The sequence below is a fragment of the Thunnus thynnus genome, chromosome 7 (genome assembly GCF_963924715.1).
Source record: "Thunnus thynnus chromosome 7, fThuThy2.1, whole genome shotgun sequence".
NCBI lineage: Eukaryota > Metazoa > Chordata > Actinopteri > Scombriformes > Scombridae > Thunnus > Thunnus thynnus.
In genome coordinates, this window is record NC_089523.1 from 6,736,949 (window position 1) to 6,748,570 (window position 11,622).

Sequence of the window (11,622 nt, forward strand, 5' to 3'; positions counted from 1 at the left end):
ACCTCTGCTGTGATGTAAAGTAGAGCCAAGAGTTTCAAACTACAAATCATCAAAAAACAAAACACATGTTGGCTGTTTGATTAAGTGAGAGTCAGGGTCCCCCAAGAATGATTCATTACATCTAAAAAATGGCTCAAAATAATACATGGATTTACAATCCGTGTAGTGAAGATATCTTCCCTGTTTTTTTGCTCAAGACAAATTTATCCTCTTTAAACAACTCTGGAAGAGCATTCTCTACAAGTATCGATGAGGAAAAGTGAAAACACCAGTCTTTATGTTGGTATAATAGACAAAAAAGCATCTCTCATTCTTCACTTCTATTTTTCCAAAGATTGAAGTCTCATTGGCTGTTGCTGGTTTCTGTCAAGATTTAAGTCAGTGAACAGCTCACTGCACAGAGACGTCAGGAATTGTACAAATCAATTACATTTCTTTTTTTTTTTTACATCAGTGCTTTCAAATGTCTAATGCAACTGTTCCAAACTAGCACTAGCTCTGTTTAATCTAGAAAATGAGCTGTGGTGGCCAAATTGCCAATAAGATGTATAGTGTGTTTCTCTTGGCAACCCCAGCATGGAAATTAGTCATTTACTGCCGATGAAAGGAAAAACTGTTTATTTTGCATTCAGAAAAGACAAACACGACATGAAATCCAGATGTAACTACACTCAAGATGGGTAATGTCTCATCAATAAAATCAGGCGTCAAAGAGGACATTAGCGCATTTGGTGTCATGGAAATGGAAATAAGCTTTATTGTGTGGATCCAGCCAGGTGACAGACATCTTACTAAGTATAACTAACATCTTAGTCAGAACGGATTGTTGGGATAATGCCACAATCAAGACAAGGTGTTTACTGGCGCTTTTACAGCATGTAAATATTAGGAGAGAAAAAGACATAAACAGCAATCTAGTTTTTGGCAACGGAAGTAAAAAATCCAGTTTGACTATGTTGGAGGCAGATTTGAATGTCAAGTGAAGTGTTACTCAGCCTAACAAGACATTGTCCAGGCACAGTACAAGACATATGTTCATAACAGATAGAGAGGCCAATTCTCAAGAAGAAACCTCAAGTGTTCTGAATCAGGAGCAAGAGTTCAGTCAATACAGACATACAGTATGAAAGTAGCATATTACAGTTTAATATCTACAATACAGAGAAAGAACAATGCAGTTTAATGTAGTCCCTATAGTAAATAGTGTTTTCTTACTGTCTAGTCGTTATAATCCAGAGGTTCATCATCACCCTTCCTGCGATTCACCTTTCAGGCTACATGCAGGACTCTGATTGGTGGAGAGGAACAATTGTAGATGCTACCCCGGCCTGAAAAAACTTTGTCAACCTCCTTTTCATGTTTTTCTGGAACATTGTTTACAGTTGACCACATGTAATTATAATATGATCAATGGATGGACAATTGGCAGTAGGGGACATTGTTCTTAAGTGTGCTTCCCAAAATCTCAAACCTCTGCTACCACTCCTCTATCAATGAAACAAAAAATAATTTTGCTTAAGGTGCATTACAACAATTTTTTCTTTCTTTTTTTTGGACTAACATTATTATGTAAAACACAGCGATCATTTTTATGAAAAGCATAACATCCTATTTCATATGTTATTTGTTAGCGTAGCATCTTTCAGGATTTTTTTTGTTTCTTTTGCAAACTCATGACTTCACCCAATTTCTGAAAAACAAACCTACGCCCTCTTCTGTAAGTCAGACTGGGTCTGTAAAATCTTGACTTGTGAGTCACGCTGATTCTTAAGAAACTCAAACTTGACCATTACTTAATTAGTTAGCTACAATACTATAATTTATTATGTAGCAGATGTTAAATAGTTTTTCTGCTCCACTCCATCAGTACAGCTTGTGTGGAATCAAACAAGCAACAGAGTGACTCATTCGCTGACTAAGGCCTGCGGCTGTGTGAAGCATAAGCGGTTTTACAAGATTGATTAATTCTAATTCCTTCACCCTGATCCGACTGGCTTTTAACTCAGTTTTAAAGCAGATTTTTACAATAGTGAATGATGTGAAGATGAAAGCTACAGAGGAGTGACTGTGTGTGTTTATGCTCCTGTTTGTAAGGCCAGAGGAGGACAGAATACTTTTCACAAAGACCATGCCAGAAACTTGTATAAACAGAGCACTGGCCACAATGACTCCCCTGCCAAACTCTGGGCTTCTCATCAACCTCAACTAACCACACACAAACAAAAGTGCGTAAACACACAAACAAGCACACAGGGATAGGGAGACAAAGTGAGAAAGCAATGAAAAGATGCACATAAACGCATAAAAAGTATAGGCAGACTAAAAAATATACACAATATAGGAAATACGCAAAATAAAAACACACACACACGCTAACAAACTGACCTTGCGGCTCACATCCCATTACACTACAACAATGTGAGATTTAGCAGAAGCCGAGCAAATCACTGTCAGAGTGGATCCAAACTAAATATGAAACCACATCTGCCTCTGACCTTCTGAGCCATCTGAAAAAGCACAAATACATTGAGATCCAAATGTCAAAATGATCCAATCTATTCTCCATTTTGCACATATTGATTTAGACAAAATGGACCACAAACACCACAGCACTAACAGGAGAGAGCAAGTCGTAGAGAGATGTGTGTTCTGAGTGAGAGGTGGAGAGGTGGAGGGATTTCCCACATGTGAGTGGTGAAATATGAGGATACGGTGAAGGAGGTAGAGAAAGGGAGGATGAGGGAGGGAGTTGTTTGGGAGCTGATATCCATCCAGCAAGTTCCTTGGACAGGAGAGGAACAGGGAGTTGGAGGCTGGCCTTCCTCCACCTTGAAATCTATCCAACTGCATCTTGGCTTGGAGTTCAGAGTGAAAAGTAAGGTTGGAAGCCCAAAGGCCAGGACTCGGGCCTGAAGGTTTCCTGAGTACACATGGCCAATGTCGGGTGTGTCCCTTTGGGCCTAACAGCTGGGAACAGTGGGGGTTTTCTGGAGGTGGAGGTGGAGGTGAAGTGACGAAAGTTCGGAGAAGGCCCGTGTCCCACGCTGTTGCCTTTCAGTGCCAGGGATTCTGTAGAGGGAGAACAGTTGGCAAGTGTGTGTGTATATATAAGGTATGTGAACACTTGTATTTGGATGCTTTCATATCAATTTTTTAAGGTTCTATATACTGTATATATAGTAGAAAAATGACAACTTTTAGAACTTATTTTCATAGTTTTAGCCATCATTCCAATAGTTGGGAAAACTAATTGCTGAGATCATGAAGTAAACAGTCCAACACACTAGCTGTAGATGATCTGAACCACTTTAGAGGTCAGCGGGCAGTAAACATGCTAGCAAAATATCTTGCCAGTGGTAGTGATAGCTTTGCCAACATGACCTCTGACTTGTAGGTCGTAGCGGTCCATCAAGATTCTCCCTTCGTTTGCATCGATTTTCTCTTCCAAATAAGTTTGACTAACACAGGGCAATGATAAAAACCTCAGTCTCACTGCCTGAAGGCTCGGGTCTTTTACCCAGTGTTGGACTTTTTTTTTTTTAACACAATCACCTCATTCCCAGATCTCAGCAATTAACTATCACTTTGTAACACTGTGATCACCAAAACTACATAAATAAGTTTTGTTAAACCAGAATTATACTTTAAGACATCAGTTTCCACTTTTAGTTTTAGTGTTTGGCTATATGTGTTAATTCCATAATGTTGTGAAACTTTTTTGGGGGACTGATGTTTAACTTGGCCACCTCCCACATATCACTATTTGTCAAAAGCCTACAAGGTTGTGATGTTAAATGGAAAACTATCCAGCGCTCTTCTCTTCCCCTTTTCTCTTCCTTTCCTTGGCAAGCACTGCTCTCTCTCTGTCTGTCTGTCTCCCCGTCTTTTTCTCTCACTTTGAGCAGTCGCAGACTGCTCTCAGAGGAAGTGACGCAGTCCATCTGGGGTGGTCGTTAACATGCTCCATGGAGAGCAAGCATTTGGCAAGGGACACATGAAAACATCTTACGCAGCGTTTGGCAGGGGACACATGAAAACATCTTACGCACTGAATCCACAGCAGAACCCAGGGGTGCGTTATAATGGGGAAAATCATTTTGGGGGAAAACGTCTGGAAAGACAACAAAGCTGTGGGAAATGTATCTGAGACAACTGCGAGACCACTTTATTTTCTTCTGGTTAGTTTCAGGAAGCTGGGTTGGAATTGTTCAGGGGGAAAATAAAATCATTCAAGTATCATTTCTTGAATGTCTTTCCTTTGTCTGTGAAAATAAGTGGCTTAGATGTTTACTTGTCTGTCATTCTGTCTCTCTCTGCCATTCCCCTTGATCTACTTAAATTCTGCAACAGATGCACTCAGCATTACTTTTTGGTACAGTAGCACTACGTCAATGGCCTGCACTAAGACACCTAAGAACTTTTAACACTGTCCCACGGTACCATTCAAGATCAAATGACATAATGATGAGCGTTTTACACTGACAATTACAAAGGCACACATGTCATTCAGTTGACTAAATCTAGTCAGACGCTCCAGGAAAGGTAATATACAATGAGGTCATACAAGCTAAAGTTCCTTTAACTCATATGCAGATTTATGCTTATTAAATGGGGGTTCGCCTACATAATGAGCTCAGCGGTGTGTCACACTTGGTGCCAGTATCTGCCATCATAAATCTAGTCTCAACTGCAAACCACAGTGCCACATCTCTTTCAAGAAGAGTGATGTAATGCTGGTGCTTTCAACTCCACCCTGCATATTAAAATACAAAAACTCATACATACATTAACAGTAAATAAGAATGCAGTTTTAAAGGAACAGTGTGACATTTTTGGAAATATGGACATGTGCTTTCTTGTTGAGCATTAGATGAGACAACTGACACCACTCTAATGTGTACATAATAAATATGTAGCTTCAGCCAGTCTGTTAGCTTAGCTCAGCCTGGGACTACAACTGCCTCAGCCAATCAAAGTTTGTGATGTCATCACAGAGAGCCTTGCTGCCCATATGCCTACAAAAATAAAGAAAAGGAGGATAAAATGGCTGTGCAAAGAGGCGCAAATTACAAGGTGCTATGTCCAACATGAAAGTTTGAAAAATGAACTTATTAGTTTACACTAGTCTGCTATTGCAGCTTTATTATTATTATGATATTAAAATGCATATTTTCTTTTAGATTAGCATTTTTCCACCATGGAAGTAAGGTAATGTTACCTTAACAATTTTTGCCCAAAAATAGTGACTGACAAAGCAATACTATGGGCAATTTTTGATGTTAAACAGTAACCTAGGAGTTGTCTGAGCATATTGGATAGATTTTTGACCCTAGCTCTCATTGTTGCTTGTTGCCTGCAGCACTGACCATAACACTTCTGAATGTATCACTACCCTAAGCCCCACCAACATCAATAATGGAGGGAAGTTTATGCTTTGTTAGCTAAAGCTAGATATTTTGCTAGTGCCCTTTAAATATGAAAATAAATCAAATGTCTTTTTGAGTCAAATACTATTCATATTTTCAGTACACTTTAAAAGTTTAGTTAGCATTGGCTTTGTGGCTTGCTAACTTGCTCATGTTTGCAAGCTAGCTAAGTTTTAGCTTTTTTAGCTGGGCATACTATAAAAACATCAACATCTCAATATTACTTTCAGATTGTTTCAATTTGAGCCAGAAAGATAGCAATGCTCATCAGTTTTGGCTGGTAGCAACCTGGCTAACTGTTAGCTCACCTTTGCAAGCTAATGTTAGCTTACTTTCATGTGGGCAAAATGCTAATCTAAAAAGCAAATATGCATTTTAATATCCTAATAATGATAAAGCTGTAGTAGAGGACTTGTGTAAACTAATAAGTACATTTGAAAACTTTCATGTTGGTCTCACCTTGTAACTTGCACCTCTTTGCACAGGCATTTTTTTGATTAGCCAAGGAAGTTGTCCCAGGGCTATATCATACAAAATGGTCTCAAGACAACAACTACTTGGCAAAATCAGGACTTGTGTTATGTGCTGGACTATTTCTTGGCCAGAAGCAGTAACTTTTTATGTTGATAGCCAACTAGTCCCAGCCAAGAAATAGTCCTGGACAAAAGCCCTCATAAAACTGTGGATTGTCCTTACATGAGATACTAACTCTAACTCTTGGCAAGAAAGTGTATGAGCATATATCACTGTCAAACTAATCACAGTTTTTTTAAGTTTGTAAATCTCTGTCTATATATCATTATCTGTAAATATGTATTTTTTATATATATTTTCCCGTCTTGTCTTTTATCTCTTTTATCCTTTGACTGTCTGAAATGTGTGAAATAAATTGAGTGACATTTCCACATAGTCATTTACTCAACATGCAAGGCACTTTTTCTGAAACACTAAACACACTATATACACACATGTTGAATCTTATATCTAAAAAGATGCTTTATCCTTAAGACTTAACACCTAACACAGAGGGATAAGGGCCCTTATGTGCTTTCATGTGTGTGGTAGGTAAAAGAAGGCTAAATGATATATTAAAATGTAAAACAGGCTTGAGTATCTATTTATATGGGTTAAAGCAGCTGTAACTGCTAGCTAAGTGATTCATTAATATGACCATAGGAATGGCACTTTCTTAGCCCAGGGGAGTGCAGTAAATGTAACATAAGCAAGTGTGTGTATGCGCACCCACATCAACACATACACACACAGGAGACACATTTGGAGGTGTACAAATTAACCTCAAACTATCATTAGTTACAAACAGCACATTTGCACTGTGCTAAAGAGAGCACTTGCTGATTAATTTGTTCCTTCTGTCAGAGTAAAATATATAGGTAAACACTAAAGAGTGAGGCTGTGGGCGGCAGCACTTTTAGAACAAGAAGAATCATCCTCCACACTGTGTACTCCCTGAGGAACCCGGTCGAGGCTAACGTTAATGGGCCAACTTATCAGTGTCTACTCAAGGCTAACACTACTACTGAGGGTATTAAGAGGCATGCAATAATGTTCTGTACATATGTAGTAAATACATATTCACACACACACACCACACTTAGCAACATACCAGTGACACACGTCTGGGGCAGCAGGAGCTTTGAGATTAGATAGGGGGCTGGAACATTGTTGGCACAAATCCCTGGACCAGGTGCAGGGCTAGATTAACAGACTAGTGAGGCCTTAGGGAAAACATGAGCCATCTCCTCACCCCTTGGTCTGCTCTCTGACCCCACCTACACCTGGTACTGACATGCAACCTGTATGTGGATGCATTATATGGATGATGACAACTGAACACTCCATTTATATGTACACCTGGTATTAATACACATTTTTGGTATCTCATTTCTAACCACATTGTGATTGGATCTCACTATGTAAATTGGGGAGTCAAAACTGGCAGATGTATCAATGAACACGGTGTGTCCTAGTTCAAGAGAAGCAATGCTGCTAAAGAAGACATCGCTGTTTTGCCAGGCTTGCTTGAGATAGCAGGAAGCAGAGCAATAAATAGGTGGCCATTCAACTTGTTAGGTGGATTTCTTTCACACATAGCGAAACTGTGCAGGTTGCATTTACACTTTGTTGTTATTCAATCACAGAGCAAACTAGGCTACCTCCATATATGGTCTGACTGATCAGGTCTCATTCTGACACAATTCTTTTTTGCAAATATTTACATATTGCATTAACATCCTGTCATGTATCCTGTTGTGTTTAAGCACCCATCAGGTACAATGCAGACTGCAGACTACACATGGACTTTCAATATATTTTGCCCAGGGACTCAGAAACCAATCAATACTCCTGTGGTGGGACATCTACTGTGCCCAGATGCACTTTTTCAGTTATTAACACAAACATATTTAGGAAGGCACCATTATATTATAATAATAATGAAGTTCTTAAAACTTACCCTCTACTAAACAGGATATAAAGGTTTGGTAATAATAATGGAGGATATAAAAACCAAAAACAAATTTCTCAATCAGTTTCTTCCTACAAGTAATAAGACCCAACATGATCACAAAAAAAGAGTTTCTGTAGTTTTGATTTCTTCTTCTTCTTCTTCTTCTTCTTCTTCTTCTTCTTCTTCTGCTCACTGGTTTGAATTGGGTAGGGCTGATTTGGACAAAGGCGATGTCACATACTTCCATGCTATAATCAGGATTTGGCAACACTTGAATTACAAATTCACGATATTTGTGGGGTGGTTGCATATGTTGCCAGGCCACTGTCAATCAAATGTGATCAAATCACACCCACACAGTGCCAAACAAATTGCCACACACTGAACAGGCCATTTGACTACTTTTCTTTGTTGGTAATTCAGCCCTGGACAGGTGGGATAGTACAGGTGGAGAACAAACTTAAACAAATGTATGAAATGCACACCCTCTTACATCCACACAGCTGGATCAACAGCAGGTGAAAGTTTTAGTTTAGGCCAAATGTTGCTTTTTTTTCAGCAAGGAGGAACATAGTGTTGTGTGCAGTTTTCTTCCTAAGGTTATTCCCTGAACACCAGGCCTAAATCTTTATGGCACACTGACTTCAACAGAAGAAATGAAGAGGAAAAACTTCAACCTTAATTTGCCACTTAGACTGTGTCACATATCCTCAGCCAAATCCTCAAGCCTCAACTTTTTCCCCTTGCACCGTTGTTCACGCCCAGCTCCCTCCCCAAATGGCTCAGTATCATTTTGTAAATCCATATTAAAGCTAGAATTAGTCTGTCTCCATTTCAAGCAGGAACATGACAATTTGAATTAAATCATCACCAGGCCTCCTCCCATTTTCCCTCCTGTTCTTCTAATGTCTTTGTTGGGTGTTCTCTTTGTGTTTATTAGTTTCTGCACACCCCAGCCCCACCAGTTTCGCTGCGGGTTCGATAATCTGCTTAAAAACCTCTGGGTTCTGCTGTCTTTGCAGTGCGACCAACCATGGCCAAACGCACGAAGACAAGGGAGAATGGGGCGAGGAGAGACTAACGGGGGTGTCTGAAATTAATCTGGATTTCTGCGGAGGACGGGGGGGAGGTTTGGCAGATAGATTTCCATTTAAATACGTCTCACTCGCAGGATTTGGCAGGTTGTTTCGATGGCAACAGTGGCCCATCTCTGGATTGTGTGCATGTGCGTGTGGGGATGTCTTATTGTACTGTGTGTGTGTGTGTGTATGAGTCGTGACCTCTTAGCTTGACACCTTTAGCCGGTTAGTTTCGCTGCAGAGGCTGGGGCCGACCAGTCGCTCTCATTTCAGAGGAGATTTTGCTGTTGTTCTCTTCTTCGACGTTAAACATTACTTCCACTTGCTTCCACACTGCTGAACTCTGATGTCTACTCTGAAATACTTTGTACTTACTACCAGGACTTACAACTATCACTTTTAATTATACCTGTCAGATATCTGAGATCAAAAGGTATGGACTGGCATCAGATCATGTATTAGACCTGACAAGCATGACTACAAGCTGTATAGATAGTGAAAAAAGATATCATATATACTGAATATATACTATAAATGCATGACTGCATGGATCGACCGATGAATGGAAGAATGGATAGATGAACAGTTGCAGTATGACTAATTTATCACCTACATGAAATTCACATGCCAATAACACACAATACATTCACAAAAGGATCATGTGTGAAAATGTTGGGATATTGAACATTTGTGATACATTTCAATGCAAAAATATTAGTAAAAACATGTAATTTGTTGTGTTGTGGTGGAATATCACTGCTCATGCCAACCAATCAGTTCTTTTGTTTTGTTTTTTTCAAACAAAGGAAAAATGGTAAAGTCATCACTTGCTGTGCACCAAACAATTATTTTATGACTTGAATATCCAGTAAACACCAAGCGTTTTGATTAGTAAGTGTAAAAGCTTTAATACATTGGCTGTAGCCCAAATCTCTCATTACCTTAGTTGGAAATAAATAATAGTTTTATACAGTGTTCACAAAATGTCTTCACAATAAAACTGACAGCACTGGTTGCGCAGTTCATTTCCTACAGTCAACATTGGTTTCTTTTAACCATCACCACAATCTTTCCCTAACCTTAAGCAAGTAGTTTTTTGTGCAAGTCTAACCAAAGCTTAACTATAGTCATAAGAGTCATTTCTGTACTACTCATACGCATTTTGGAAGGCAATGTTGTGTGTTATTCATCTAATGACAAACAATGAAGAAGACATATTTAAAACGAGTCACACAGATATCGGAACAGAGGCATGTGGAGTAGAAGGCAAATGAAAAATCAGTACTGTGATCATGCAACAACAATCCCTAATTTGAATATCATATTTGGATATTATACACACACCCTAAGAATAACAGTCCAATCCAGCAGATGTTGGAGCATGTAACAGAAATTGACCTGGCTTATTCAAGAGCCTGACTGAAAAGACTAAACCAGGCGTGCACTGATCAGTTCAGCCCTGACGCCTCTTAAACCCATGGCTGCAAAATCATGAGACACTGCAATGAGGGCAGGCAGGAGGGGGAGCGGATGAGGGGGGGCATTGCTGTGTGATAAAGGCACCAAAATGGAGGCCGCGTGCACAAGCTAAATGGATTACTTCCCCTCAAATTGAGAGATCATTGTGTGTCAGGAAACTGGGACCCCATGCTGTCTTTCCAGCCAGGGGGTGCATTGAGGGTAGGGGTGTGGGTGAGTGGTTGGGCTCACTGATTTGCAGACGAAGCAGGGAGACAGACGAAGCAGGATCTGACAGACTGCAGGAAGGCAGCGCTGGGAGGGAGCAACCTGACAGAATATCTAAAACAGAGGAGAAGCTCATTGAGCCAGCGCTGATTGAAAAATCCACAGATTCCCCCCCAAACCCCTGCTGTGTGGGTGCAGCTGTGGCGGCGCATGTTAAAAGACTGGCAAAGAATTGGGCTGGGATGGGGTGAGTTTAGGTGGAATGTGAGGTGTGTGTGTGTGTGTGTGTGTGTGTGTACGTGTGTGTATGGTGTGTGTGTGTATGGTGTGTGTGTGCGCCTACATGAGCTCACAGCACCAGTGTTGGATGGTAACGGACTCAGTAGCAGAACTTTCTTCAGTTAAAGAAAGTACTGTAGCAGATGTTTGTTTCAATCTCAGAAAATACATTTAACTCAGTTTACTAACTACTAGTTTCAAAAAAGAAAAATGAGTTGTGGCCTTGGTTTACATTGCCTCTAATATCAAGCTAGGGCTAAGTGGTCCAAAACCTATAACCTCTATTGCTCATCTCTTTTCTCTTGCATTGTGCTCAGAAGACTTTGCTCTCTTTTGGTAAAAACCACTCCATTCTATTTATTAAGCAAAAAGAAAAAGAACATTGGACATCAATTTATTTTTCACAATCATTCTCAGGAGAGGAAACAACAACATGACAAACATAATTTATAACTTACCATTGACTATATTGCTCTTTGAGTTATTTATGTTATTGTGTAGTGCCCAAAGAATTTTTGATTTGATTCCATCTAATCTTAGAAATATAACAAAAATCTGTCCTCTGTTTTCAGAATACTGAGGAAGTTTCCTTCATTACCTCTCATTTATATAACTGAAGTTCTCCTCTTATGCGTTTGTGACCCAGTCTTCTTTGAACCATCTTCAGCTTGCTCAAAATTCGGGA

General features: G+C 39.7%; 1 long non-coding RNA gene across 1 annotated transcript; it reads right to left on the minus strand.

Moving 5' to 3' along the window:
* Positions 1 to 601: 601 nt before the first annotated feature.
* Positions 602 to 7,137, minus strand: LOC137186697 (uncharacterized). Its single transcript, XR_010929076.1, has 2 exons — positions 7,051 to 7,137; positions 602 to 3,069 (listed from the first exon to the last, which is right to left on the minus strand). It is a non-coding gene; the product is annotated as an uncharacterized lncRNA (long non-coding RNA).
* Positions 7,138 to 11,622: the final 4,485 nt, after the last annotated feature.